General features: G+C 41.1%; 1 protein-coding gene across 5 annotated transcripts in view; it reads left to right on the top strand.

Annotated features, from left to right (window-relative positions):
- The first annotated feature begins 461 nt into the window (after positions 1-461).
- The window catches only part of LOC144521016 (uncharacterized), a 44,296-nt gene continuing 21,210 nt past the window's right edge, over positions 462-23,547 (top strand). For 3 of the 5 annotated variants that reach the window (XM_078255212.1, XM_078255213.1, XM_078255209.1), the window contains exon 1: positions 462-800. The gene's annotated coding sequence lies outside the window, so the exon portion shown is untranslated. Of the gene's footprint in view, positions 801-21,570; positions 21,590-23,547 lie in introns of those variants that run through there. The other 2 variants (XM_078255210.1, XM_078255211.1) reach the window with 2 other exon arrangements.

Here is a 23,547-nt window from a genome sequence, read left to right as displayed (position 1 = left end):
GTTTGTTGTTCTACAAAACCTTAAGATAACGTTATACAGTATGTCTGGTTCTTGTTGGCTCGCTAAACGTTTTGCTTTCTTCGCTGGTGACTCCTCAGTGTTAGAATGCAGTTAGCTTGCGTTAGCAATTACTGAGAACAACTGTAGCTAAGCTAACTGAAGAGTTCATTGCATTGAAAATATTTTATATTATTTAATGTGATATTTATATACATCAATATCAGAACACTTTCAAATTTATTTTTGTAATATTGATTTAATCCGTACCAGCCTTAGTCCCTTGCTTTTTTTTTAGCTTGCTGTTTTGAGGTCTAATCCTATTTTTTCAGATTTGTTGCCTAACATGAACAATCTTACCAATATTCTTTTGATAATGAATGTTTTATTTTGAAAGCCATTACCGGAAACCAATCTTGTTATTCTGTCTAATTTGACAGTGGTTTCAGTCACATGGTGCTGCTTTACCGAGAGCTGATGGAGCCAGATGAGAAAGGCAGGAGGCGAGCCCCTCCGGTTGCGCGTCAGCATCCCCTCAAATAGGAATCCGCTGCTGTCACTCCTGCTCCACATACTGAGAGACGGACGACTGTAACCCTGAAACAACAGTCTAAAGCGAATTTCACTTGGCATGCAGCTGTTTTTGCATGTGATGCCAAAGAAGATGAGTAAGGGGAGGCTGTGAGGAGGATGGAGCCTTGCAAAGAATGATAGTGAGGATCAAAGCGCGCTGTCCCAGGAGAACTCATCTGAAGAGCTGGCCGCGAGAGACCGGGATGCTCCTCTAACGCACCGGGAGGCGAGTGAGTACATTACATCTGATCTCTTTCATTTTTGTTCGACTTTGTTGACAATCTGGACAGTTTTGTACCGTTCAGCTTACCTGTCCCTCTTTATCGCTTCTGAATTATTCCCTACTCGATCCCACCTGTCTGATAAATTATTCATAGGCTCCTTAGTAAAGTGCAGCATAACCGGTTGGTCAGCGATGTGTGAAAGTTGCCTTGCTAATTTGGAAATGGTGCACTTTCCCACCCTGCAACACCCTTAACTCAATGCATGCGCGCATCAAGGTTTAATATCATGCAGTGTATTAGAGTGGGTGATTGGGAGGTCGTTCATGTTCTCTTTAAAGTTTTGATTAGAGTGAACATGTGTTGCACATTGCGGCCACTGTGTCGGTGCAAGGCTAATTAATAATGCCATTGTGAGGGGCTCTCCTATCACATGCACTCATCATTAATCCGCTGATGGCCCAGAGGGCGTGGGTTGCTGTACGTGATAAGAGAAAGGCACCAGTCCTACTTACACAGCAGGGTTGATTAATTATGGACTCAGAACTGATGAACTCAGAGACTGTACGGTGCACAAGAGGAGACGCAGACATGTCAAACAGAAACAGAGGTTTTCATGTTTCATTTTTTACCAAAATAGTTCAAGTTTTGACTGTTAAAATACACGCTTGTCTTAAATGAAGGCTGTCTAGTAGCTTGAAATGATTGCTAAGTAGTCAAGCTTAAGTTTTAATCATTGCCCCAACTATTTATCTAAATCACTTTGTAATGATTTTCTCACCTGTAGTGAAGCACTCACTGTGCTGCTGAAGGTGTGGGTGTGATTAGAACTTCTCTAGCAGGCTCAGTGCATGTAGATGAATGAAATCCACTTACTATGCAGCAAGGATTCCCATCTCCATGCTGCACAGTCAGAGCGAATTGTGCGTGTGTGTGTGTGTGTGTGTGTGTGTGTGTGTGTGTTTGCGTGCGTGTGTGTGTGTGTGTGTGTGTGTGTGTGTGTGTGCGTGCGTGCGTGTGTGTTTCACCTCATTACACTCATTGTGTTGACTTAAGCAGGAGGGTCACCCCTGAGGCCAGTTCTCCTGCCTTATTGAGGAGTGATGCCCTGAATTACACCACACTCAAGCTGATTGCAGTACAGGAGCACACTGGGAAGTTCACGACATACATACAGACACGGGTATGATGTATGTTTCCTGGCATAGAATAAGTCAGTGCATTATACAACCACCAGTATAAAACTGTCCCCCACTCACTACAAGTGTGTTTTGTTGAGAGGTGCTTAACTCTTGGATCTCGTATATTTCAAATTTGCGATTGAGCTTCAGCGCTGGTTCAAATTCTGGGCAATTATGTTCACAGCTTGCCCACGCGCACTTTGTACAGGAGCTCCTCTATTCTTGGTTGTTCTACAAACTGACAAAAAAACCTCTCTCCTTTACAGCCTGTGTACTGCATTTCTCCTGAGGCGTTCTCAATATTCTCCCTGTGTATGTATTAAACATCAAGCATGTTGAACTGCAGGCGCGGGCCGAGCACTTTAAGGCAGAGTCAGCCTTCTGTGGAGGGTGACAGAACAGTCAGATGGCCCCCACAGGGCAGAGAACAATTCCTGCTGCTGATGCACCCAAGGCGACAGGACTGCAGCGCTATTTTCTCCCTCCCTTCCTCCCTCCCTCCCCTCTCATCCACCTTCCATCCCATCATCCCTTCCCACCTTCATCTCATAGAAAAAAACACACTCTCCCGGGTTCACTTGCACACCTGCATCACAGCTTCTGTCCTATGTCTACTTCCCTCTCGTCTGCTACTCATACATGCATACATATATGAAACATACGTATATTGTCTCTCAAAGAGTAATATTTACGAGTGGCTGTTTAGGTCACAAATCCTACCTGCTCTCACACACACTATACCTATACTTTCCCGTACACACTAGCATACCTTCTTAATCCCCATGCATGATTTCTTGTTCTCATTATTATAATCTATTCTCTCCAACACCCATATGCTCAGTTTCCACTTTATTAGGTACACCTGTATACTATAATGCAGTCCAATATGATGCCTGTAATGTTCAGTTTTTCTTTACACTGTCATAGAGGTGTTAATTAAACTATATGTTTCACCACTGAGGTCATAGTGATTGTGTTGTACTGGACTCTTAATATTGGGAGGTGTTTCTAATATTCTGGCCATTTTATGTATGGAAATACATACATTTTTTTTTTTTTTTTACACGGTGTCACAATGTGTAAACCACAGTACTATTCTTTCTTACAGATATACCTTTAAAGTCACATGGTACTACAAACATGTTTGGACTGAAAGCGAAGCAAATTTTAGAGGGTGTGCGATTGCATACAAAATCAGTGGAAAGATGCTCAATGGTAGAAGCAAACTGACGCAAATTATGACTTCGTAAAACATACAGAACCAAGAAGAAAACCCAGTGAAAGTGGAGGAAAATAATAGAAGGAACTGGGGTTTGTGGTACGTTTTGAGATTATGAGTTCCCACACAAACGTATATGTATCGGTTCACTCTTCCCACTTATTTAAAAAAAGAATGATAGTATACTGTATCTAAAGAAAATGACAGCATATGTTACATAGAATAGCTGTGTGTGTGTGTGTGTGTGTGTGTGTGTGTGTGTGTGTGTGTGTGTGTGTGTGTGTGTGAGAGAGAGTTTGATTCAAATGTAAGTAGTATTGCACAATCATGGTACCGATGACCTTACTGTTGTTCGAGCAAAGCTTAGTGAATTTAAAGTTGTCCTAAGTGCTCTGTGGCTTGATTTAAAATATCATTGGAGCCTTAAAATTGCTAGAAATACCACTTAGGAGGTTACAGGCTTTTTCAAGATCGCTGTAAGCCAATCAGAAACTCAGAATTTAAACTGCCTTTCTGTCCAATGAAACTACCTTCCTTTTCAAATAAATACTAATATTTCACACACAGTAGGTTATCACACACACACACACACACACACACACACACACACACACACACACACTAAACACTAAATACATATTACAAAGAGAGTGAGTATGATGGTGTGTCTGTGATTGAGAATTGCAGTGTTTATAAGAGAGATAACAGAGAGCACCGGGCTCACAGTTATTTAGGCTTTTGTGAAAATGTCATTGTCTGAGGCCTTCGGTTGTTTATAAAAGGTGCAAAAGTGTGATGCGAGCTCTACAGATCCCGGAGTAAATGGTCCGTGAATCCTCAAAGTGTGTATGCGCACGTGTGTGTGCATGTCAGCTGTGTGCATAATAGCTCAGGGATCGGGGGCCGTAGATTGGCCAGTCAGCCAGACAGATGTGCCCTGGCCTGGACTTGTGCGGGGCCTCAAACTGGCCTGCCACCCAGCATTACTGCCATAGATCCGTGACCAAAGGGCTCAGGGCACCAACACTCACTGTCTGCATAAAATGTTCTTAATTATTAATGCTGTGTATAAGACAATAAGAGGCATTAAAGTGGCCAAGGGAGGAAACAAGGAAATGGGCACTGAAGGAAGAAAGAAAAGGACTGACAAGCAAATAAAATGGGAACAAATGAATGGGGAAAAATAGCTTTTGAGTAGTTTTCTTTTTTACTTCTCTGCTGTGCTATTGTGACCTGAACATTGACATCGAGCACATATAACACCACGTTTAAACAAAATGAGATCACCATATCAACCAGTGATCAAGAAAGTGTCAAATAAAATGAATTGATTGAAAGTTCACAACAGTCAGTTGCATGTCCTGATTTGTTAATCCATATACAGAATCCCTCTCATTAATCCTTGAGTGCACGGGTAGTTTAGTATCTGTCATCTCAGTGTGCACTAAATACATTTCAGGCTAGGTTCAGCACTGCAGTAGCTTGCCATTAGAGTAGGAGTACTGTAATGTATAGGTATTGATTCATGTCTCAGCAGCATTACAGCATAATGTCCCTGAACATGACTTTATACAACACAATAAATAAAGCAGCAAAGAAAAGTAGTGATTTCCGTAGCTGTTCTGTTAACTCCCCATTATGTCTAATGTGACACAATCATAATACAAGAACATAGCTAATACGCTTGTTCTGAACATTGCAGCTCCATTATTACATGTAGATAATGTAGCTCATCCTCTGTTCTACACCTAGCAGCCAACTTCGTGAACTGAGAGAAAACATGCTCCTGTCCTGAAGCTTGTGTGAAACTTTTGGTGCTTTATTTACTAGAAATGTACAATATTTTTCTACAGTGTGTATCTGCTTGCATGCACATTTGTTTCGACAATTAAAACCATACTTCTATCAGTCATAAGAACATTAGTTTAAACTTCCTATCAGCTGGTTTTTAGAGGGATTAAAAACCTTTTCAAGGTCTGAGCATCAGGTGCAGTTTGAGCTTAGAATTATAGTCTCCATTGAGGAAATATTCCTTCAACCCTCAACTCATATGTAGACTCACCTGTGCTCTTTGATTTATTAACCTTCTGGTGATGGTGTATAAAAACGTGTGTGTGTGTGTGTGTGTGTGTGTGTGTGTGTGTGTGTGTGTGTGTGTGTGTGTGTGTGTGTGTGTGTGTGTGTGTGTCTGTGGCCGCCAAAATAGTCAGTGGGGACCCCATGTCCATCAATCAAGATGAAGACGTACTGACCAGCACAACTTTGCCCCACAATTTAAAATAATGTCTAATCAATCTTTTTATTGAACTTTTCTTGCACTATCAATACACAACACTGTCACCTCAGTTTTCTGTTGTTTGCTGCTGGACTCTTCCACTCAGTGCCTCACAAAAAATAAAGCTTACAGCTACAGTAAAGCAGAGCACTCTTTATCTATGCTTAAAATAGAGGAGACCGTTTTGTTTTTCATTCTTAAAGTTTGTCACTTCTTGTGGGCGGAGAAGTGTTTATACCAACAGCAGTTTAATCTGCGCAAACAGAGCGAATCATCTGGGTCTCATTAGCGAGGACAGGATGCACTTGTGCTTTGTGTTTTATGCTGTTGGGGGCATAGAAAAAAAAAAAAAAAAGCGTTAGATTTATCAGCTGCGCAGTACTTGGTAGCCTTGTCCGTCTAAATGAATTATAAATAAACATAAAAAAAACTAGTAGGCTATTTGCAGTATATTAAATCGTTTCGTTTTTAAACCTAATTATTTTGCACTGAAATGACACTCGAGTCTGTCTGTCTGCCAGCTCTGACAGCGTTGCATCACGTGCACCTGCGCAATTTCATAGCCTATGATTTCCGAAAATAGTACTATGTCAACTAGTGATATCAGCACAAGAACTGTTGAGGAATATGCAACATAATACTATACAATAATATACAATAAGACAATTGTTTTTGTCATATGTTATAATAACTGACAGACACTATCATTTCAGCAGCTCTGTGCATGTCCTTGCACAGAGCGAGGCTGAACATAGGAGCTCAGCTTCGCAGCTAACCCTGGGGGATGCTACCGTAGTTGCTGGCGGGTGCGCCTGCAGCTATAAAACGATTATTAGACTAAAACATTAGAATATGCCAATTCTGATATGCTCATATAGCCTAATCAAAACAGACGGGGCAACCTAACGCAGACAAGTTAGCTTACCGTTTTTACGTGATATGCCATGTTTGTAGTTGAGCTGTGATATGCAAACTGTTGCTTGCAAACTTTGCATTCAACTTTTTTTTCCATTATCTATTTTTGTAAAATGCTGCCACACTGCCAATGTCTTTGACATGGTAGAGGAGGACTGACTATAAATTAAACGCTCACGATTAAATAAATATTCAGCAAACCACCAGACCAAGGCCTTCTAGTACTTTCTTCATTCTGTCTCCAGTGGGTTGGGCTGATCCAAAAAGTGAAAACAAGGGGGGTGTTCTAAAGACAGACTGTTACCTGTGAAACAGGGGTGCTCTTAAAACACCCCCGTTAGCAATTAGTGCTTTCCACCTGATGAAATTAACACGGCAAAAAATAATAATAAAAATAAAAATAAATAAAAAAAAGAAGAAAAAAAAGAAAGAAATTAACACGGCAAAAAAATCAACCAATCAGAATTTTGGTCGAGCCAGAACGTATCAACCAATAAATCGACTGGGAGATTACAGCCCTAGTTAGATCGGCATACTTTACATACATAAAACATAAAACTATCGCCTGCTCTTGCTTTAAGGAGTAGGAGGAGCGTTAGATAACCACTTTTCATCCTCTGATTTGGGCCAAGCGTTAAACCAACGACTTGCGGGATACAGGTGTGTTTTGTCAGAAGAGTGGCAGTATGTATTACTCATAATGCAACTACAACTCATCATATAGCAAACACAACTGCAGTTAGTAATGGGCCTATTGTTTCAGCACATTTGAGATCATTGAATGATTCCATCGTGTGCAGCAGCTAGATTGCAATATGAAAACCGAAAATCTCTGCAAGAAATAATACAAAAACTAACATTTTACTCATATACACATAACTGTGATAAGGGGATAGTTACAGAATGTGGTTGGAAATGTATGCTTATTGCTTACGCTTTGGTAAATGTTGCAGTTGTGATCAATTTGTTGTGACTGAAGGTATCTTATTTTAAGGTGATGAATTGATTATCAAGCCAGTCATGAGTGTCTGAGTATGTTTGGCTGTGTTTGTGCATGTATGTGTGTTTCTACACCTTCCCAATCCATCTGTCTGTATTTCCATATTAACAGTATGCATATATTTGTATGTTTTGTTTTAATTGGCAACACAGTTATGGTATTAATGAATATGAGGTGTCACTCTGCCATAAATGTCTCCTTCCTGTTCGAGACACAGACAGCCAGTGTAAGCACAGTGTGCTCTGGTGGGCGAGTTCACCTTTGCAACAGTAGCTCTTTATTGATTCCTCTGACAGTCGCACAGGTGTTGGCGATGGAAGATCAGCCTCTGCACTCAAAGAGCGCGAAGACAGCCGTGCATTCATGCTGACTAGTGTGTTATTTATTCATTAACAGGCGGTTTGCTCCTCAGCTCTGCCTCAGAGGACCATTTTCACCTGTTTCACCTCGTGAGGTTTGAGACAGCGCTGCATTTGGTATCAGATCTGTTTCGGGTGTGCAGGATCACACAAATGCACACACACACACACACACACACACACACACACACACACACACACACAGTAGCATCCACCTCACCCCCTCGCCGAGTATGAATGAGAGAGACTGTATGGACAGTGATAGCCGAAGGAAGAATGAAGGGTGGAGTCGGGAAGGCTCCGGGGACCGTAGCAAGGCAGATTCTATATTGATTGGTTTAGTAAGAGAATCCTCTGGCGTTTAGTGGTGCTGCTTAATAAGAGTGGCTTGTGGAAAGAGAGATCACTTTAGCTGAACTCCACTCCAGAGGCTGCCTTTGGCTTTAAGAAATGGTTCACAGCAAAATCAAAATGTAAGCAAGAGGGGATTAATCCGTTTAGAATATGGTATTTGGCAAGTTTCAAGATTTGGAAATATCTCTTTACACAAGGATACGTTGGCTTGACAGTTATACCGCTAAGGTTTTCAAAAGCAAAATAAAGGTAATTTGTTGCAGGGCAAAATGTTTAGCACACTATCACAGATGTGTGATCATCCCATATTGAAACCTAAGCCGCCAAAACTTTGCGTGTACCTATCACATATAGCACACAGCCGGATCACACAAAATGAATCTTGCTGTGTGCTTGTCGCACTGTGGATGCTGTGGTTTTTTGCATTGGCGTAGTCTTTCTTTACAAAACGTTATCTGTCTGTCTTGGTGGTAAGTCAAGAGCAGTGGCTTCAGAGAAACTCTGAGCTATTTTAGGAGGCAGCAGATTGTGTTAAGCGAGGAAGTGAAGTGACACAACTGGGGTTGAGATTTCTCGGTGCCTGAAAACCTTGAAAATATCTTTATTTAGTACTTCGCTCCCCCGACACCTTGCAGAGTGCACCTAGCTACCATCAGATAATAGGTAGCTATGGAAGCAAGCAGCACATCAAAGCCTGAAGATACACAACCACATTATTCTTTTACTTTTTTATTCTAAAATGACATATTTAATCAGGAGGAATGTTATATCTATACCTAAGTCATTTTAATTGTTGTCCAACTGGCGCAAAAAAGATATTTTTGTCATGATTTTGACATTTAAATACATGGATTATTAAATTTGAAGAGTGTTACCAACTAATATAACTTTGAAGGATGTGGAACGTGTGATACTTGGTGTGTGTATATTATTGAGAGAAGGGCTGGGACTATTTTGGGCTGTTTTTGATGATTTAATTTTATTATTTATGTATTCACCTCCACATGAAAGAGAACTGAGGTCCCAAGTGGTCTCTTTCTTTTTCTCTCTCACACACTTGGCTTCTCTTTTATGTGCATACACACATACACACACAAATCCACATTTATTTAGCCATTTGTTACCATTTTTGTAAATACACGTCATCATTTGAAGCACTTTTTGTATTTTATTTGATGGTATCTGTACACCTCCTCCCTCTCTCTTTCACAATTGAGCCGATGCAATAAGTTCCAATGTAATCTGACACTGTGTGTGTATGTGCAGCTCATTGTGTTTGCATGTGCCTGCACTTGTTTAATGAAAGCACCTGCTGTGTTTGTCCCCTTCATTCACCCATTGGATCGATAGCAAGCTGGGTCTGTCAGCGTGGTGGCTGTCATCGAATCTCTGCTAACCCAATTAGCCAAACCGTGCACTAACCCAATTAGCTGAACCCCTGCACTATATTAACCTGATTCACACCGCCACACACACATACATCTCACTGGCATCAAACATGCAAGGCCAGCAGGTCAAACACTAAGCAAAATCAATACTGATATGATTTGCTCCGTCCATACTGAGCAGCAAGGCCTGTGAAATTTTAATGTGAATTGTTGTCCCTTTTATGTTTTCCTCAATGAACTCAAAACACTGTTGAGAAAAGTCACATAACTAATATAACCACATGCTTAGCACAACTGACTGTAACAAAGCATTATATGCAGATTATGACTTTATTGACAGACTATATTAAGTGATCTCATGAAAATTAATGTGTTGTAAGATAAGGCCAAGTACCTAATAACATAGTAATAGTATTTCAGTTAAAACAATTAGTCGATCAACTGAAAATGAATCAGCAACTATTTTGATAATTAAATAATGGTTTTATTAATTCTTCAAGCAAAAATGCCAAACATTTGCTGGTTCTAGCTTCTCAGAAGTGAGGATTCAATGATTTTCTTTGTTGAACACAGTAAATAGAATTTCCCTATTGAGGGATTAATAAAGTGCCTTTTTTCTTCTTTCTTTCTAACTGGAATGTATTTGGGTTTTAGACTGGTTGGTCGGGCAAAACAAGACATTTGAAGATGTCAACTTGGGCTGTGGAAAACTATAATGGGCATTTTTCTGACATGTTTTATCAAGACAATTATCGGCTAAAATCGATAATGAAAATAATTGGTAGTTGCAGCCCTAAATCCAAGTATATACAGTAGCCATACATGCATAATATGCACATGCACGTATGGTACATGAATGCATAGTGACTTTAATGTAAGATAATTCATATGAACAGCCGGATGCTAATATTAGCTTGTACATTACTTGACCAAAAGAAGCAGCATGATTTTGAATTTTATTTAGCTGGTTGTTTCCACTGTGGCTTCACTGTGGCACTGAAAACACTAAGGAGTTTATCTTCCACTCACGCTTTACTTTTGTAACAACAATGGCAAAACAATGCATCCTCTCCCTGCTTGGTAGCCAGTGTTGGGAAGGATACTTTCAAAACGTATTCTGTTACAGAATACAGAATACATGCCCAAAAATTTAATTTGTAATGTATTCCGTTACGTTACTCAATCTAAGTAACGTATTCTGAATACTTGGATCACTTCCACATTGAATTGCATTATATGCGGCCATCACATAGCTACAGCTTACTAAACAGGCCTATTCTGGTGTGTTCTTCTGTTCTGTTGTATTTGTAGTCCCGAACTGCATACTACAAAAATCTAACCGCAGTCTAAGCTACCACTAGCTAATTTTAGCTAACGTTAGCTAGCATGTCAAACGGGGCCAGTCAGTCTTACAACGGCTCTGGAGCTAGTAAATCAGCACACAGGAGAATGTAAAGTCGCACGTCAACTATAAAATAGCAAGGTGACCAGTAAAACTACAGCAGACGACTATATCCTTGGCTAATAAAAAATAAAAAACTTACTTTAAGATGCTTCTTCAGGTTGGAGGTGGAGTAATTTCAACGCTGAAAGGAGGTTGGTTGCTGGCAAGCAGAGGTTGCACTCCACAGTTATATTTCTCCCTGTTCTTTCTTTAACGTGAAATGCTGTTTGAATTTCCAAGATAGAAACGCATTCCTGTCCTGGCTCTGTTGTGCCGGTTCCAACTCCATTGTGACTGATCACGCAAATAGCTAATTTTTTCGTTTTCATATTGGAGCTTCTGGGAAATGCATGGAGTTGCTTTAATTTATTCAGAGAGTGAATAAACTCGTGAAACAGAGAAGTATCGTCATGTAATCCATTGATTTCAACAATGTAACTGTATTCTAAATACCTACTATTTAAATTGTAACTGTAACGGAATACAGTTACTCATAATTTGTATTCTGAATATGTAACGCCGGTACATGTATTCCGTTACTCCCCAACACTGTTGGTAGCTAAGTTTTTAACCGGGCTGTTAGCATTGTCAATCAGACATAGTGAGCTATAACAAACTACCCAGAGCAATGAGACTGAATAGCATCACATTGACAGTCAGTCCAACCACAGTAAATATGCCATTCATAACATTTAACATCACTTAACCAGGAAAATGACAATACATAGTGATATTCTAACTAATATGATTAAGTTATGGCTTTCTGCTTTAAACAGCACATATCATTTTCATTTCAGCAGCAGGCATTTCAGCTAGATCACATGAGTCATCTTTGACTTTTCTACAGTGTCAGAGCGAGGTTGTGAGTAGTGTAATAGATGAGCAGGCGTAGTAACTCGGCAGTAGCTGTGCTAGAGTGGAGGTGTAAGGTAGGTGGCCTTGGACAAGCAGTGCAAAGAAAGGCAGCATGACTCACTTAGAGAGGATGCATACTCCATTGAGAAGCAACCCACTGAGGTCTCTCCTCTGTCTCCTCTCCATCTGTGGTGCTGTGTAGGATAATCAGAGACAGAGAGGGAGAGAAAGGAAGAGTGATGGCAAACATGCATGTAGGTTACCATTTGAGAATACACCTGGGGTAATGGTTTTTCCATAAGCTGCCATTGTTGAGGCCAACCCAGCTTTTAAGACTGAATCAAATCGATGGCTTCTCCGTCTGAGGCTGGGAGGAGCAGGGCAGCCTCTCTCTGTCTGCACAGCCATAATAACACTGCTCAATGGGCACTAACAACCTTTCAAATGGAAATGGAATATCCAGTGAAAATTAGACACAGTCATCCGGATGGTACTTAGTACTAGGCAGTGAATGGGAGATGGTAGTGTGACAGTTCAGGGGTGTGTTGCGCTTTGGCTTTGTTGTGCCAGAGCTTTGCTTTTACAGAGCAAGCGAGGTGCATGTTGTGCTTTTTTTTAGGGTTTTCTAAAAAAAATTTACACACCCAACACACACCCACAGGAACTGTGTTGCATATTGAGGCATATAAGATTGGATGCAAGCTTGCAGGTGCAGAGAGTGACTCACCCAAAACCAAGGGGGCGTCTGCTACAGACAGTATGCTAACTTACAGTATACACTCATCACAGTGCCAGTTCCTTCTTCCTGTGTCTTCCCCTCTCTCTCCACATCTCTTCCCGCCTCTCTCTGTCTTTCCATCTCTTATTAGCTTGCTTGCAAACACACACATGCACACCCACACAAACTCTGGCTAAGGGTGAGGATTCATGAATTGCTGACATAGAAAGCTAATGCTGTGATCAGATTGAGTACTGGCTCAGTCCCATAAAAAACCCTGGGGAATGGTTTAAAATAAATCACTCATAGATTCTGCCTGCCCTAAAGATTAAAGTGGAGGGAAGTGCGTGTGAATGCATGTGTGTGTGTGTGTGTGTGTGTGTGTGTGTGTGTGTGTGTGTGTGTATGATCTATCAAAATGAGACAGCTAAGATCGTCTGTGTGTGTCTATGTATTGCTGCGAATTTACAGCATGTACATGCAGTCTACAGTATGTGTCTGTGTGAGAGTTACAGACTGTAAAGCTGATGAAAAGAGCCACTGGGCAGGTGTGCTCTGGTAAATGGTTGCATGAAAGTGTCGACATGTGTAACTGCTCCAATTGGCTCCCTGGAGTCGTCCTCAGGGAAATAAGGGCAGCAGCACAAGCAGAGATAGGCTACCACTGACAAAGAGTTATGTGTCTGTCCTATATGTGCACATTTTCACTTGTTTAAAGTAAATGATTGATGTCAGAAGATGCAACAAATGTGCAAAATGTGCAGATTTAGAAAAGATATACAGATAATGTTTAATGGTTGTGTGTGAGTTTGCATGCATGTGTCTGTGTACATAACTAAGGTTTAAATGTCTCCTGTCTAATAGTTTATTTGTGAAGATTTGTCTTAGTGTGTGTAATGTACAGTGCATGTACATGTCTAGCGTGCACATATGTGGACATGTCTTTAGGCTATGTGTGTGCAGTGTGTTTGTTCAGGACTTCCCAGGACTCCATATGGTGTCAGGGGTGATAAATGTGCTCTAGGAGCAGCACTCAGCAGCTGTTTGTGGACTCACGGCAGCACACAGTGAACCCCGGCCTTTACACTCTACTGTGTAGAGGTCTGTGGCTAAGTGGGCATCTACCCACAAACCCAACAACGCACACACTGTGTCGTGAGTTTAAATCCACCCAGGTCACCAGCTCATTCGCATATCATGCCTATTCTCTCTCCTCTCCTTTATGCCTTGTCTTTCTGTACTTATTGTTGAAACAGTGACACAAAAAGCAATGTGTGATATTATATGCGTGAGAAATATATTAACAGGCTCAAAATGGTTTGCTTAAGTTTCAGACCACAGGAGCAAGACTGCACAAGGTGCTTAAAAACCCTCTGGTGCAGAAAGGTTGAACCCAACGGTAGCTGAATTTCAGTTTAGCTGGTTATTCAAAAAGTATTTTTCTTTGTAACCATTTATTGAGCTAGAGAGGATTGGAAGGTGCACAGTTGGCTTAGAGAGAAGATAAGGGAACTAATTCCTTCCCTCTTCTCCTTCTGCTCTTTGATCCCCACCTCCCGCTTCATATCTCTTTGATTGCCATGTTTATGACAGCTCCTTTTTCCTTTTCTCCTCTTGCCTCTTTCCTCTCTTACTGTGTGGTGTGGCATGTCAGCAGTTCATCTTCTGTTGGAGGTCTCTCGCACACATGCGCACACACTTAAAAGCGTGCATAGACATGCACGTGTGGAACACACACACTGAGCAAGACGCACCCGCCTCCTTGCTTTATAGAGGTAAAGTGAGTGCACCAGCATCTGCGATGAATAATTGAGTTATCTGGCTCCGCGCAGAAATAGCAATCTCCCCACACAAGTGTGAAAACATCACTTGCCACCCGAGACCTGGGAACTGGCGCTGCCATGTGGGTCTACGTATGTGTGTGTGTGTGTGTGTGTGTGTGTGTGTTTATGTGTGTTTGCAATTATGCTTTTCTGACTTTTGTGTTTCTATTTTATAAGACGGGGTGTAACACTGAAGTCATCAGATGTTGCACTGAGTTTGTGGATCGAAGCCACAAACTAAAAACTAAAAACATATGATGCAAAAATACCCTTGGAAACTGAAAAATCTAAAATATTTGTGAATTAGAAATAAGGGTACATAAACTGAGTCACTCTGTCTCATCTTTTTTTCATTGAGTTATGATTGTGATCTCTGATGACTGACATGATTTGTGGAAGCACGTGACTCACAAAAAAAAAGAACACACAGCCCGAAGCATAGAAAATGTGTCTAATATAGTCTATATTGAGTTAGTCTATTAGGTATAGATGTACAATCAAATGCAGTCCGACACAATATGCCTGTAATATGTCCTACCTTTGTGAAGCTTATAATGTACTTTTTGACAGTGCTGGAGAAGTGTTGATTAAATGCTGTGATCATTTTCAGGCCATATACTGGAGGATGCTGTATTGCATTACTGAAAGGTGTTTCCAAAATTTTGTCCATCTCCATTTGCATATAATTAGATTGTGCGAGTGTACAGGAAACAGATCAGTGTTTATGTACTTTTACAGAATATTAAGATGTAAAAGAAAACAATTCTTCTTTATTGCAAATTGACAATTATTCTGCAAATGTGTGGCGGATCTTTAATATTAAATAGTTTAAAATAAATTGTCCATGCTAGGGTTGAGACCTATTTTTACTTCCCCGTTTGATTGCGATGCCAGCACCTTGGGAGATTATCATAGCTGCTTAAATCATAACTAGTGTTATTGGTTGAGCTTAGGCATTCTGTCTGTCTCTGTAAAGACTGACCTGATGTAAATCAGCTACGAGGCCTGGCATATACTCTCCATGTGAGCGACTCCCAGGAGCCATCTGAAGCAATCTGAATGGTGACACGTCAAAGCTGAGGGAGCAGAATCACAGCAAACTGACAAATAAGGCCAAATCTGACAGGCGAATCCTCACAGCAGCTCCACAGTTTTACAGATCCTTCAGCAGAAGAGTGTGAGCCAACGCCCTTCACAGCAGCACCATTCATTAATGCTATTTCATAACACTACAGTAGAAATGATCACGTAGCAGCAAGGCTGTGTGAAATAATGAAGCCACGTCAGATATGATAAAGATAGATATTATTGTACAATATTAGTGTAAAGGTTAAATAGTGAGGTTAGTGGGTTTCCACAGCCAAAGGTAGCCTGTTAGTCTTATATGTAGTGCAGTAAGGTGGGCTTGGTGGTAAACGCAACCAGCTGTTATGGGGAGACGGTGGCAGAGTAAATGGCAATCCTACTGATCCAGCCCACACACACACGCACCCGCGCATGCATGCACGTACGCACGCACACACACACACACACACACACACACACACACACACACACACACACACACACACACATCCATCATGGTGAAGAGGCGCTGCTCTGAGTGTCCACTAAAGAGATCTGGTCTGTACGTATGACAGCCTGCTGCCATAATAGGTAACAAACCTGGAAAGAGGGCAAGGATGAGACGAAGACTGAATGTGTGGGGGTTAAATCTGGGGCAGGCTGTCCCAGGATGGACAGCTTCAACAGCTGTCAGCGGGGATGTCATTGACTGGGAGGGATGCTGGTATGATCCTGACATTATCAAGACAGTTGAGGTAGTAAAAGATGATGACAGCGGGAGCTATGAACAAAAATGGAAGTTCCTGGCGACATCAGTGCAGTTATGAAAGTGTATGCATAACGTTTGACAGCGTGCTTGCACTGACATTTATACTGCAGCTGCAGCATGTGATTTAGCAACAGTGCGCAGGTTGGTTTCAGGCTACATGAAGTGAGCTCCAGGCCCGAGGTCTCTGTGTCTTCAACAGGGTTAGGAGTCGTTAGCGTAGAAATCGTCATTAATCTGCTCTGCGCAGACAAGTCAAGCAGAGCTGAGAATATCAAAACATATAGGGAGGAAATCTCCCTGGATCATTTGAAATCCTGTTTGGATGTTTCACTACATTGCAGCTAAGAGGTTGAGCCATTCCTGCTGCCGCTTCTCCTGCGTCTGTCTCGCTCATTCTTTTGTTCTGGTGTTTTCCTCTCCTCCTCTCTCCTTTTCTGTCTCTCTTTTACCGACATTCTCGCAGTGACTTCTTTCTCTCTAGTCCGCCTGTCTCTCTCTCTCTCTCGCTTCTCCTCTTTTTGGTGCTAGCTGGGGGATTGGGAGGGTTCCTCCAAATTGGCACACAGATGAATAATGCATCTAAAGCAAAAGCAGAGAGCTGGGGTTGGATATATCTGTCTGTCAGACTCTTTCTCTGTATTACAGTTATGTATGCTGATACTTAAGAGGAGAAAAAAAGATGTCCGTCGCTCTTTACCCAGGTTCTCATTTGCTTTTCCTTCTGTCATTAACTCTTTTATTGTCAGTTAATGTGTGCATGCATGACCACAGAGCACTGTGGATATCATGTATCATTTTTGCTACGACACACATACATAATGCATGTGTGAGATTTTGATTTCATTTGATTCTCTGTCGCTGTATGCATTAGTTTGTGTGTGTGTGTGTATGTGTGTAATTCTTGCTATTCCCAGACTGCAGTGTTAAAAAGCATACTGCACTCATGAGCATAAGCTCACAGTAGCACCATCATTAAAGTAATGAGCAGGAAGTTAGCACTGTAGTCAACCATAAACAGAAAGAGAGAGAGAAAGAGAGAGACAGAGAGAGATCCCCAATCCCATAAGAATAAATCTTAAATCCTGAATGTTGCTTCTGACTTATTCTGGTTAATTAAGTTGAGTCAAGTGAGAGGAAAATGGGGTCTTGCCTTGCCTGAGTCTGTAGGATCAGCACTATACTGTATTTGCGGCTTATGAAGTCTCTCACTGGAACTGTCCTCTGTGCACTCAGAAAGCACAATTAGAACAAACTGTATCCAGTCTATTCCTCCTATTGTTGCACAGCCTCTTTACACATGGAAACTCTCACACAAACTTCCCTTAAGTTTTAAATCTACATACACACCAATAGTAAATGGTCCCATTCAACATTGTGTTTCAGGGTACGTACGCTAACAGAGTTTACTTAGCCTATCGTACTTTATCATTTATCCCCCATTTATGGTAGATGTTATTTGCTTTGCACATCCTGCACTCAGCAGTTAAAACACACACACACACACACACACACACACACACACACACACACACACACACACACACACACACACACACACACACACACTTCCGACCCGAAAATCTGAGAAACAAAGAAATCTGTCGAGCAACCTTTGGGATTTTCTTTGTTGTTTTATGGTGGAAAGATTTCGCCATACGACACAGGATGAGGCAAACAAGTGAAATGTCAAAATCCTGTGTAACTCTAAAAATAAAACAACACAAGGGTTGCCATTTGAGCACATCATAGCCACACGACCGGGTGTGGAACAGATCAAACAAACACTTGTTTATACCCAACAGCAACTGGAGTGGAGCTGCCAACTGTCCTCTGCTGAGAATAGAAGAGAGTGGATTTTACAAATGTTTATGTATTTAACATTTTGAGATTATAAATCTTTTTTTCCTCTCCCCATCGTCATGAAGGAGATAAATATGGCAGACCAACAAGAGTCTTTGCATGAGCAAAAATAGCATCACAATCACATAGCGCGTCCAAGTGCAGTCATATATAATATACATCTTATAATTTATTCATATACAAATTACATAATATGTTTCGTAGTTGTACAGATGAAAGTTGACCAAATGTTATTGGAAAATATCAATAAATTTGCTTCTGTGTGATATATTTTGATAAGAAAATTTGAAAAGGGTCACAAATATATAGTTTTTTTCTAAAGCTCAATAATTTCCTAATGCAGGGCACTGTAGTGTTTAGCAAATGTTACTCAGAGTAAATTGCAGATTTGTTGTATTTTCAACTAAGGATTAAAGCTGTGGTAGGCACTTTATTTTTGGCGTCATTGTGCAAAAATTCTATAATAATATTTCAGCATATTGTAATTCAAGTGGTCTGAGAGAAAACAAGATTTCTACACCTGATTTTGGCTCTGTATTCAGAAAATCTAGCCGTCACGGGAGACTTTGTTTAATCACAGGTCATTTCAGAGAGCAAGCGTTTCTATTGGCTGTTCTACATGCATTGAATTGCTGTCTGAATTAAAGTTTTTGAACAACAATAGAGGTCTATGGAAGAGAGGAACATGCTACATCAGGCTGTGGTCTTTTAACATGATTTATAGTATAATATCACCAACCTTATCCTTGAAACAAAAGCAATGATCACCTTTACCGTGTTAGAGATAACCTGTTTATATTACTTAACTTGTGCTGTACTTCTAACTTGTTTTAGAAATAACTTAGTCTATATCCACGACATTCCACTTCCGGCATTTCTCCTGTGCCGACAGAAATTCTGCTGGATGTCCTTTTCAGCCGAATGTCTGTTCCACTTTCTTTGTGTTGGCATTCTAAATTCCGGTAGATTTACGAGGACTACGGTTAACTGCTCCTCAGATTTCTGCAGGGTAAATCACTCTATGGTGTTTTAAGCCCCCACCGTCGACTTCAAGGCAGCGCTGCGACCGTCGACTTCAAGGCACCTAACCCTAACCCTTGCCTAACCCTAGTGCCTTCCATGCAGCGCTGCCTGGAAGAAGACGTTGGGGGCTTAAAACACCAAACACCAAATCCAGACAGCTAGCTAGACTATCCGTCCACTGAGAGTTTTCTGTTGCACCACTAAAACAACTTTTAAACATACACATGTTCCACCAAAACAAGTTCCTTTCCGAGGCTATTTTGCAGCGGCATCGTGGCTGGTGCTTAGTGCTGCCCAATAGGATAGCAATGTGAGACTGGAGATAACCCTACACTTGCCACTTCATACTCATTAAGAGAAAGAACTTTGAGCAGACTCCAAATCATATTTGTTCTTGCTTATGAGATTAGTATGTTAGTCCAGGACAAATAGCTCAGCAGGTTACGTTCACTGGATCTGTTATGTGACCGCTTGTGACAGGTCACTTTGGGATAGGCTCTAAATTGCAAACTGAATTTCCAAGTGCCGGTACAAGGTCTTAGTCCTCAGTGGGTGTGTATGTGAGGCTTAGAGATAGGCATTGCAGCTGATGGCAAAAATGTCAGAGGGTTAAGCTGTAACCCCCCCCCTCCCCCTACCTCCCCTTCCACTGTCTCTCTGCTTCCCTCTCTCTCCCTTTTTTCTTCTCTGTCTCCCCATCACTCCATGTTGTTATGCACGGTGCAGTGGTATCCCCCAGGGCTGGAGATTACCATGGACATGATGTGATTTCTTGTCTTCTCTCAGATGTAATGTGCTGTAGTCTAGGCTTCTGATGAACTTTCCTCACAATGTATGGAAGACACACACACAGATGATGTGTGCGTGGATGCCTGATCTTCAAATAGCGTGATAGATTGATTTGGAGGTGGGGCATATACAGGGCAAGCTGCTTTACAGGTTGATATCCAGTTGCAGGTCAGTGCTGATGCTGAAGGATTGTTAGCCTGTGTGACGGATGTCTTAGGTGTGTAAAGCCTATGAGTGGCATTTGCTAAGTTAATTCCTATATTGAGCAAGAGTAGTGCTTTACACTTCCTCCTACGCACACACACACACACACACACACACACACACACACGCACACACACACACACACACACACACACACACACACACACACACGCACCTTCATATCTCGGAGGGTTACTCCATTGTTGCCCTTGATAATAATCACTTAGTTGGATTTGGCCTAATGTGATGACAGAGACTGAAAGCTGCGCTCAGGAGCATGACGGGAACATATCAGCCTTGTGAATCTCTAGCTACAATTAGGAAAATTGCATGGATGCTGGCTTTGTTAATCCAATGTGGAGAGGAAAAAGAGGCTTTTTGGGGAAGTCTTTATGTGATAAGTGCAGGGAGCTTTGGGTTGGGAGATACAAGGGACCGTAACCAGCTAAGTGTGAAGCTGAATTGAAAGAAGTTTGCTGTTTTCTGAGGTGAGGAGGTGCACAAGGCCATAGGGGGCATTTAACTGGTGTAGTATCATGCATATGTTTAGGTAAAATGTCAGCCTAAAATCTGAGACTAAAAAGTCTCACCTTGTGTATGCCAAATGAAGACCTCATCAGAGCGTAACTCAATTTTATGGAAATTCTACAAAACACTTTTAAAACATATTTTCTTACTTACCCCAAGGTGCTATGTAACCATGATGCAGATAGTTTCGTTTTTACGTGCTGAGGTTTTAAGATATCCATCTCTGAAAATTCTGCCACTAATACAAAGAAAATGAATGGAAGTTCATGCTCAAGCTTGTGACGAACAACAGCATGTCTTTCCAGAAACAAAGTCCTCAATGTCAACAGTTTTATCTGGACTTTTTCTTAGTTTGAAAGTAGTTCCAATTAAAACTGTTCTGACCGAGGCCTGTGGGATATGTAAGTAAGACAGTACAACATGAAAAATTAATGTTAATATTAATGACTTTTGTCACTCCTTTTGTTATGGTCTTACTTTGATTTGGGACATAATCACGATCTAAGCTTTGGAACTACAGTTCCCATAATAAAGGGGCTTTGGGGGATGTAAACAGCAGTAAAAAGTTGCCATGGAGTTAAAATGTATGTATGCCCAAATTAGCTATGAGCAGATCCTGTTTGCAATGTACCCATGGATGTACAGACAGCTATTAACTAAGAAAACTGAAAAAACATGATGATTCTCAGGCAAGTTAAGGTTCGTTTTTTTCTATGATATCTAAACAGACTTATGAACGTTTATGCTTGATGGACAATGGGGATAATGCAATACTTGGAAAGTGTAAGTCATACTGAATCAAAACATCTATGTATCATGCAACTTGTACTGTATGATGTATGTTTGTGAGTCTGCATATTTCTTATTACACTTTGCTGTTACATGTTATTTAAGGGAATATCAAAACAGCAGTCAAGCAATCACCTTTTTTTAAGACAATTATTTTGGCATTTTTTCGATAGAACAGCGAGAGGGGAAATTACATGCAGCAAAGGGCCACAGGTCGGAACTGAACCCGTGGCCACTGAGGTGAGGACTGAGCCTCTGTATATGGGCACGCGCTCTATCAGGTGTGCTACCCAAGCGCCCTCACTGAGGAATTTAAGCTTATTGAAATGTTTCCCTCTTTCAGTCAATCTGGATGAGGGCATCGATCATCAATACTTAGATGTTTTTAACTTCCATATTATGCTTTAGGGTGGTAACAACCATGCATTTGGTATTCTGAAAATTCTCTTTCAACAGCTGCACACATTTCTTTAATTTTAGATGACTGTAGGGAATTACCCGAGAAATGCTGAGGTTAAACTTAATATACTTTGTACTTTGTATACACTCTGCCTCCCAAAAGCCGACCAGTTTATGCTTTCTTCATTGTTCATTTGGCTCTGTTGTTATTCAAGTCAGTTCTATTCATTTTTTCTGCTCTTTCAGTAAAAGCTGTCCACACAAAGCTGGACCAACATCTCTTGACTAAAGAAAGCGTTAATAATTTATAGCAACTCATGATGTAATTCAAAATGTAACTGTAAATGTCATCTCCGAGATGTAACTGAAATCAACTTATTTTTTAAATCTAAAAGAAAGCTCCCATTTTAAAGATATTTTCACAGTCAAAGGCATTGCTTATAAACCAGCCGCTTGGTAATGAATCACTAATTTGAATATCTAATTAAACAGATGACAGCAAAATCACTGTAAAATGCTTTCATTCGCACAAGAAAACCAGCATTATGTTATCAGGGTCTGTAGAAAAATGGTACTAGAACATGTAATGAGGTCTAACAGAGTTGTGAATGATAGATCCTGAGAGAAACTGTTATGGGCAAAAAACATTTAAATGAAATGGGATCTGTTTAACCCGAGAGCTGGAAATTAGGGATATAAACCTCTGTCTCAAAAACTGTTTTCAGGGCACATGAAATTTGAGCTCATTTTCTTTTCAACAATCTATTTTAAGCGTAAGTGGGAGTAGAAACTAGTACAATTAGCTTTTGTTGAGTAGATATTGCATAATAAAGAGGCTGCAGAGTCTGTTAGTCCCTCCGAGGGTTAAGCAGTTCATTGGTTTGACATTTCACTGCAAAGTGATTGTGAAATCCAAAAGATTTGCAACACAACAGTTTATGCGTTTATGCTGGTGTGTGTGCGTGTTTTGTTCTGTGGTGTGTGTGCCAGTGTGTCTGATCTCAGAGACACAGAGGAAACCTTCCACCCTGTGGTTGCGCTGCACCGCTGCATCCTGCTTGCTGCTCTACGAGTTCTGCTGCTTGCATCCGCCCCTCAACGCATCTTCTTCAGCTCTCAGTTTGACCTCATTATCGCCATCATTACCATCGGTATTAGTAGCTGCACCCTTAATCGTCATCGTCACTGACATCTTTATTATAATCATCACCAGCAGCAGCAGGCATCAACAAGGCTATCACCATTACCGTCATAATTCTCAATATGCTGTTATTATCATTGTCACCATTTTTACTCATAATGTTCTGAAACGAAGATGGATGCTGGAATCAACATTCTTGCACCCTAACTGTGTGCTGTTGTCGAACGTGCTGCAGGGGCGTTGTGCGTCGTGCACAAACTGCCTCTCCTCCTCCAGAGTCTTGTTCACCACTTGTGAGCTTCATATACTGTTAAGTATGCTGCGAGACATGTGCTTCCATCCTGCATTGTGTTTCCTGGTGGTTCAGAAAGCCGTATGTGTTTCTCCTCTGAATATTTCAGAAGGGGACTGACAAAATGCAGGCAGAAACAGACCGCTGATGACCTCCTTCTCATCGCCGCTTCCTTTTTTCCCCCCTTCTTTTTCTGTCCCCCCTCCCCTCCCCGCGCTCATCGCACAGCCTCTCAGGCTTCCCCGCTATTTCTCTCACTGTCTTCATCTTCTTCGTCTCATCACTCTCATTTCTCTCTTCCCTCCCCCACGGTTAATCACACCCTCCCCTCCTCGTTCCTCCTTCATGATTTTAGTGTACTCCCCT

The sequence above is a fragment of the Sander vitreus genome, chromosome 7, assembly GCF_031162955.1.
Source record: "Sander vitreus isolate 19-12246 chromosome 7, sanVit1, whole genome shotgun sequence".
NCBI classification, from domain to species: Eukaryota; Metazoa; Chordata; class Actinopteri; order Perciformes; family Percidae; genus Sander; species Sander vitreus.
Note: the sequence above shows the minus strand (reverse complement) of the source record. Positions and strands in the feature narration are given on the sequence as shown.